Source organism: Grammomys surdaster, unplaced genomic scaffold, assembly GCF_004785775.1.
Source record: "Grammomys surdaster isolate TR1022 unplaced genomic scaffold, NIH_TR_1.0 271, whole genome shotgun sequence".
NCBI classification, from domain to species: Eukaryota; Metazoa; Chordata; class Mammalia; order Rodentia; family Muridae; genus Grammomys; species Grammomys surdaster.
In genome coordinates, this window is record NW_021604712.1 from 5,142,323 (window position 1) to 5,150,362 (window position 8,040).

Below are 8,040 nucleotides of genomic sequence, written 5' to 3' on the forward strand. Positions count from 1 at the left end.
GTGTCTGTGTGTCTGTGTCTGTGTGTGTGTGTGTGTGTGTGTGTGTGAGAGAGAGAGAGAGAGAGAGAGAGAGAGAGAGAGAGAGAGAGAGAGAGAGAGAGAAGTGTGGGATAGGATGATCTAGGACCTAGAAGAGACATGATACTAGACACATGAAAGCCTGTTGGGTCTCCAGGGATGGAATTTGGGAAAGAGCCTGCACAGTCTGCTCCTGGACCGTAAAGAAATACATTGTTAAGGACAGCAAGACAGACAATGCCCTGAGCTCTGCCTGGAATTCAGGGCTGAGTTAGGCTCTGGGGCTATACTGCTCGTTTCAGCACTGTTCATTTTGATGGCATTTCTGGGCCATGTGAAACTCAACCTTTAGCCAGCTTATGGCATATGGTTATAGAATTTATTTTTCAATTTATTAGCTCTCCCTCTTTATTTTCTCTATTTCCTGATATCTTCCCATGAGATTAATCTCCTTTCCCTACACCCTTTTTCATATTTTCCAGTTTTGTTTTCCCCACAAATGCAGCGTTTCTCTCCTCCCCCCCCCCTTTCTGCTGATCACTCATTTGCTTCCTTTCTCTTTCCTTCCTTAAGAGACAGAGGGAAATGAGAAGAATAGCAGGGGGATTTCCAAGTGGTTCTTCTCTGTGTTATTAATTACTGTTACAAGGCAGGTGATTCTTAACTAATAACAAAGTTGTAAATTGCTACTAACTATAAGATATTTCTCATTTGTCAGCGCTGATTGATTTGATTAATATTCCACTCTTTAGAATTATTTCAAGCTGCACTTCTAATCAACTCTACCCATGATACAGATGGCAGACTCCTACCCTGGGATAGGAGCCTATCACTTTGTGATATTTCTCAGGACCTTGCTACCTATCCTGAGGCCCATGGCTTTGACTGGAGGAGCAGTCTACTGGAGAGGGCACAGGCTAGGATTCAGGAGCTGCCTGAGATATCTGTATGTGCTGTCTTCTATGTGTAATTTGAAAAACAATACTTTATTAAGGGATGTAAGTGTATTGAAAACAACAACAACAACAACAACAAACTATTTTTCTTAAGTCTCTTGAGAATTCTTTAAAGTCCACATTCAAGGTTAGAAGGTCTATCCTTAGTGTATATGACTGGAGGAGAGAGATGTGTTGAGAATGAGGTTGGTAACCAAAGCCAAAGGAGCTCAGCGATGGAACACTGGTAAGACTCTATCTTTTGGAAAGAGGTTGTATTTTCTCAAAGTCCTATTGTATCCCACAATGGTATCCAGAATGCATTTTTTTAAGCTATCAATAGCTGCTGCGTCAGTACCTCTGGAGTTTTCATCTTAATTATATTATTAAGTGAAGTACCATTCTGTCAGGGCACTGAACATGATTTATGACGTCTGCCTATTAAAGGATCGATTGTGAATATCGCTACTATCATCTATCAATATTCTCAAGCCTGGGGTATTTCTCACATTGGGATATTTGTGGTAGCAGAATGATAGACTGTAGGAAAAGACTATTTCTTCTTCTCAGAGCTGCCTTTCCAGGTGCAGCAGCAGCAGGGGGGGGGGTATGTGGAGCACCAGCAGCCCTCCTTAATTCTTATAGCATCTTACACCTAGAGAGGATGTAAAGATTTTTTTTTCCCACTCCTTAATGCTAAAGCCAGTGAATTCTCCCTGGGGGCTAGTAGAGAAAGAGAAGACAAGAGCTGTTTTTAGGGAAGAAGTAACGCCTGCAGGTCGATACCAGGGGCGAGCATTTCCTAGCTGCCAGGTGATTTTCTATGAGACATGTAGGAGGAAAAAACCAGCAACGAGCAGCCTTTACAGGAGGATGGATGGCTGGGTGCCGGGGGCAGATTTTATTTTTCTGGAACAGATGCCTGGCCCTGCCTTTGCCCGCGGACTCGGAGGTGTTCAATTTAGGAAATCAATAAAAGTTCTCTGCTCCTTAGCGCCCCTGCCTCCACCTGCTCCTGCTGCCTCTGCAAAGGTGGAGGCGGGTGCGAAAGACGCAGTGTCTGGGCCTGCTGGACCCAGCCAGCTCAGATCTTTTGTCTCCAGACAGCACAGCGCCTGGTGTTTTCTACGCTCAGGGGGGCATGCCACCGGCACCAGGTTACTATCTAGTCTCTGGCCCTCAGCTTTAGGAAAATGGGGGGGAAATTCTCCCTGTGGCAGAGAAGCTGGAGAAGCCCAGAGGGGGTGGGGACTGGAATGACCTGTGTGTGGCAAGGGGCAGCCAGGACAGTGCCTTGTGCCTTGTCTCAGTCCCTTCTCCCTGGGCCCTTGGTTGGGCATGCACCCAGATGCCAACACTGGAGAGCCCCTCTGGCTGGTCATGCACTGGAGTCAGTCAAGCGCCCCCTGGCACTCAAGAGAAGCTCATCTAGCTTGGAGCAGAGGTATTAGCAGACACCTGTGCAGTTGGACGCTCAAGATGTGGACCTGGCCTCTGGGTGACTAGCAATTGGTTCCTACCCATACCCAGACACCGCAGGCCCACACCCGACTTTCCTCTCAGGATTCCAGCGAGAAGAAGAATACGGTACTGCCCTTCTGTCTCCCTAGTCCAGAGGCTTGGAGCCGCAAGAACCACAGTTGTCAGGAAAGAATTGGGATTGCTGATGGGCATACCTTGGGTTTGGAACCTCTTCGATTTCCCTGATGCCCAGCACAGCACCCTGCTGCCCTGTACTGGGCAGTATGTCCATCAGAGAAACTATGATCTAGGCCTAGCCGTGTAACCTCATTTATCTGGTTGCCTGCTTCCCCAGCCTGGCTGCCTTGCTTCAAGACCTACCCTTCGTTGGCCAGAACCATTCATTTGTTGTCAGGTCTGGAAACTACCCCAGATAAAGGTCAATGATGGACACATTGAGACAGTAGTCTCAATAAATGTAGCTGGTTTTCATGCCAAATAAGCAACCTCCTCTCCTCCTCCTAACACACACACACACACACACACACACACACACACACACACACACTTACTTCAGACCAGCCACCATGCCGGCAAGTCCTCAGACCAATCTTTACTTTGTCTTGGTGTGACTGGGTTATTGGCTGCCTCTGGTCCTTCAGTCCTAGACTCAACCTCCAACTGAGACATTTTGGAAGGAAGGTGGGAAGTCCACAATGGGGAGCATAGAAGCCTGAAGCAAGTCTCAACAGCTCCCCAGTGTGCCCCCCTTGGGTCAGCACCAAGAAAGGAGGGTTTTGGTTAAATAAGAGCTTTCTGAGAATGGGGCAATGGAGTTTCTGTTCCAAAGAGAGTGGGGGAGGGGATGCTACTCTTGATGAAGAAGACTCAGAACCTAGCTTCTTGTCTCCCCCCAATCATGCAAAGGATTCCAGTGGCTAAGCATATGAGGGAGAAGGATGAGGACATCAAGGGGTAATAGAGACCCGGACCTTAATCACATTGAAATGAAGCCATCTTCTTCCAGATTCCTTGGGTAAGCTTTCAGTGTGGCCCCTTTTAGAGAACGAACTTTGAGAAGTAGAAAATATAGGTACAATGGCCATGTTACCATTTTTTAATTGTAGTTCAACCTCAAGAAATACAGTTCTGTCTTACCGTTCTTTTTACTGGCACATATGTCATACCAAACGACCTTTTAGCCCCCCATGGCTCTTTGGGTCAGCTACAGGAAGGAGTCACATGCAGGATGACAGCGCTGTAGCTCAAATTTAACCGGGGTCATACGCTCCTCTTCTCTCTTTCTTTCTTTCTGCCCAGCTAATGAATATTTTGGGGGTCTAGGTTCCTTTAAAAATAAAAAATTTTGTTAAGATAGACAAGCTTTGTCCTATTGATCCTCAACCATGTTGTGGTTCGAAGACCCAGGCGCTGTCCTAGCAGCGCACTTCACAGTCTGCATTGTACCTAAATCGCCAAAACCTTGGCCCAATTTTCAGGCAATAGATCTGGAGCCAGGGAGTCAGGAAGAAACCGATGGCCCAAGGAGTTAGATGGAGGCTTTAGATGGCTCAAAAATCAACGGGTTGGAAGGACAATGGGGTTTATATTCTGTCCTTCTACCCCCACATGACCTTGAATCTCCCATCTTGATCTTTAAGGATGCGGGCCTTAGCTCTCTGCAGCCCATCTCTGTGTTTGGTTCTCTTTCACAGTCTGTTCGGACTAATGCACGCCTGGGCTGTCCTTCCATGAACTAAGGCGCGCTACACACCAAGCTTTCCCAAGCCCCCGGGAGGAGGCGCTGGTGGCCGGTGGCCCGGTCGGTCGCGCGTCTCCCTCTCAGCCAGAGTTCTGGAGTCCCCATTCACAAAGCCTCGCTTGCAAAGGGGGCACACACACACACACACACTCACGCCCCACACACACTGCTTGGAGGGCAGTTTGATCTTGTCTCATTGGCGTCTCCGGCCTGAAAAGAAAATCATTTGGGTAAACAGCCAAGCTTCCAGGCTTAACGCCCTGCTCCCGCCTCCGCCCCTCTGTCCCTCCCGCCTCCCCCACTCCCCTTCAACCCCACCCGCCACCCACACTCCGCTCCGCTGCCGGGCCTACAGCGAGCTCCGCGCGTCCAAGAGGGAGCTAAGGGCTCCCTGGTTCAAAGGGCCGCAGCCCCGAGGGGATGCCCTCGTGTGCCCCGGGGTGCAGAAGCAGACTGCAGGGCAGTGGGACCAGCCTGGGCCACGGTAGGAATCTCGAAACTTCATGCACCCCTAAATAGCTGGTCCCAAGGGAGGGCACAGGGGAGTTCCGAGCCCGAAGGGACATTTCGCTAACATCTAGCGCAGGCCGGGCCGGCGACTGCTGGCTGCTGCACCTGCCGGCTGCTCCAGAGCCGGAATGGGTCCTCCTGGGTCCCCCAATTCTTCACAGGCGTTTGTCCGTTCGTGTGCCCTAATAGAGGAGCCAGCCTTGAGTTTCTTTGGCCTCCCTGCCTTGCATATAGGCCCTTGGGTAACTGATGACTAGGCCCCCACAGCCTTCAAAGGGCCTGAGTCCTGGAGTAGCCTAGAGTCTAGTACTAAGCGATTTCTAATGTTTGATCCCTCCCAAAGGAGAGTGTTTCATATAACTGTAAACATAATTGTTATTAATATGCCCCCAAAAAAGGAGTGGTTAAAAGGTTCCTGAATTCTCTCTAGCTCACACTTTTAAGCAGAGAGAAGCTTGAAATCTGGTATACTGATTAGACTATTAGACACGATTAAATGGCGATTCGCCCCCCACCCTGGTCCTCTAGTGAAAATTGTCCCTCTTCTCGGTAGTTCTTCCTACTCTCTTCTCTCCTCCTTCTCCCAGGCGCAGGCTCACTCTAATTTCGGAGTCATTAGTAACCCCGTCTGCATGTGTGGCTTGCGTGGGGGGAAACACTGGCATAGCTGTAACACTAACTCTTGCACCGCATCTTGCGGTGGGAAGTGTAATAGCAAGAAAATCATTTTTTAATCCCCAGGCTTTATTTTGTGTGTGTATGCCTGTATGTGGGGGTGGGGTGGGAGTGGGGGTGGCTGATCTCAGAAAAATATGAATCGAGAAGAGGCGCGTGGAAGAGAAAGAAATGGAGAGAACGGGAAAGAGAGGAGTAAAAGTTTCCGATTTAGGATTCAGAACCTCCTTCAAATTGGAGCCTTGTGGCTTAAAGTTCTTGTGAACTTTCTTCCTTCTGTTTTTGTCGCTGCACCTTATTGCCTGTCTCAGTGGATGCTAGGGTCCTCTCAGGAGTTGCCACTTAGCTCCCAGAATCTGTCAGCAACCATCTTTTCCACAAGTTAGCATTCTCACCCCAAAGCCTAGGAACTGGCAAAAACCTGGCCACCCCTCTGCAGCTGGCCCCTGGAAAGTCTTGCTAGGAATCTGAGATCTCTCTCAAGCATGATCTCTCAGGAACCTGTTTTAACTTAGTGGAAAAGGGACAAGCCAGCCAGAAAACTAAACTGGCTATTTTCCTGGTGCAGCCCTATAATTTCTGAGCGGGAGCCCTGAGAACCTTCTAATCTGCCGCTCATGGAGCCCAGCTTGTCGAGAGGCAGAGCACACACTCCATCTCCTGCCCAGGGATCACCCTACCAACTCCAAGAAGCACACTTTCCTAAAAGGCTAAGTTCTACTTGCTCAGGTAGAAAATATAGGGGCTTAGATACCACCACCTTGTCTCTCCCTCCACCAACAGTCCTCAGGCTGGCCATTGTTTTTACCTGTGGAATCTCTCTCTCTCTCTCTCTCTCTCTCTCTCTCACACACACACACACACACACACACACAGACACAGACACACAGACACAGACACACACACACACACACAGAGAGAGAGAGAGAGAGAGAGAGAGAGAGAGAGAGAGAGAGAGAGAGAGATCAAACACATAAGTCAAAACTACATTAGATGGAAGGTTCATAGTTTCATGTTGCCTTCAAAACAGATAAGCCATGCAGCTGCAGCCCTTCACTGGTCCAAAAGCAGGATGCTCCACATTCAAAATTTATTTTCAGTCTGGGAAGGGTGTTGTTTCTTATTACACTTGGCTCTGAGGTGAAAAGAAAATGAAACAAAAACTCACCATAGCATATCAGTGAGTTAATTTTCTGTATATTCTATAGTCTAGTCCAGTGGATGCATTTAAGCGTAGATAAACTGGCAAACTGGTTGAAACAAGGGCAAATAGCCAGTTGCACATTGGAGGAAAATAATGTTGTGTAATTCATAATTCCTGGCCATTGCTATTTTCATTGGTCGAAAGGCAGACGTGCAGGGGACTGCGTTTGCTGATTATGTCTCAGCAAGGCTGAAAATGGAGAGGAACCAGGCTCCAATAGGCCAGCCACCGTCCTGGCAAAGCCTCTGTGATACCCCAGGGGTCAGAATGAATGGATGTCTGTAGAAATCATATCTGGGAGGTTGTTATAACTCCATAGGCCTCTGCTTCATGGAAGACATTTGCATCCGCCTCAGCGGAATGACTTAAAACACACCGCAGCATGAACTGGAGGCCACCTGACTACGTGTCTCATTCATTTTATCTTTTCTCTGAATGCAGCTTAGGTGACTACCGTTGATTAGTCAAAGTATGCTTCTGAATTTTTCTTCCATTGCACATCTACAGATTTGTGTGTCACAAATGTTGAGGGTTTTTTGTTGTTTTGTTTTGTTTTGTTTTGTTTTGTTTTTCACCAGTTGAGAAAGAGGCCTGTGCGTTTCGGCTTCTTTGGAGATTTTAATAAAGGAAAAAGAACGAGTTAGGCTTCAGGAGCGTGGAAGGCTTGATCACGTTATTCCAGTTTCCGAAGCGAGGTGGCGCTCCAGGGCACTACACTGCGCCCGGGTTTCCGCAGCCGAATACCGGCTTCTTAGAGTTTGCTCTGGAAGGCAGCGATGTAAACGCAGAGTTCCTAAACGTTCCGCGCAGAGTCTAGGGGTACTCAGACTCTTTCAGGCCTAGTGGCCTACATGAGTAAGAGAAGACCCGAAGCCACTTCTGGGAGAAGGGGGTGGCTGCAGGGAGGGGAGCCCCACCAAGGCCCGGGCAGGCTCTGTGTTGGATCTGTAAAGTTCCAACTCTTGGTGGGACTGGAGCCGGGTCTAGAATACTGCAGAGGGACCTACGGCCTCCTCCCCATCTCCCTATCTGAGGTGGGCTAGCTAAAAATCACGGAGATTACTTCCTCATCCACCCAGTCTATCGACTCAGCCTCCCACTATCCCTCCCCCACATACAACCCATTTCCCCCCCCCCCCCGAAAAAAAAGAAGAAAAAAGAAAAGAAGAAGAAACAAGAAAGAAGAGGAGAATGAAGAATAAGAAGGCGCGCGCGCGCGCGCGTGTGTGTGTGTGTGTGTGTGTGCATCTGATGGTCTTTGTTTTGTTTCTCAAACTGGATCTTTTTTCTAATTTTTCTTTTCTCTCTCTTTTTTTCTTTTCTGCCATTTCTTCTCTTCTGTTTTCTCTTTTCTGTACATATATTTTCTTTCCTTCCTTTATTTCGTTATTTTTTGCACCCCATTGCTAAGGAGGGAGGGAGGGACAGAGAGAGAGAGAGAGAGAGAGAGAGAGAGAGAGAGAGAGAGAGAGAGA

The 8,040-nt window shown here is 48.3% G+C and overlaps 1 long non-coding RNA gene across 1 annotated transcript in view; it reads left to right on the plus strand.

Annotated features, from left to right (window-relative positions):
* Window positions 1-4,537: 4,537 nt before the first annotated feature.
* Window positions 4,538-8,040, plus strand: part of LOC114628786 — a 67,290-nt gene continuing 63,787 nt past the window's right edge. The window contains exon 1 of the long non-coding RNA XR_003712535.1: window positions 4,538-4,660. This is a non-coding gene — a long non-coding RNA (uncharacterized LOC114628786). The remainder of the gene's footprint in view (window positions 4,661-8,040) is intronic.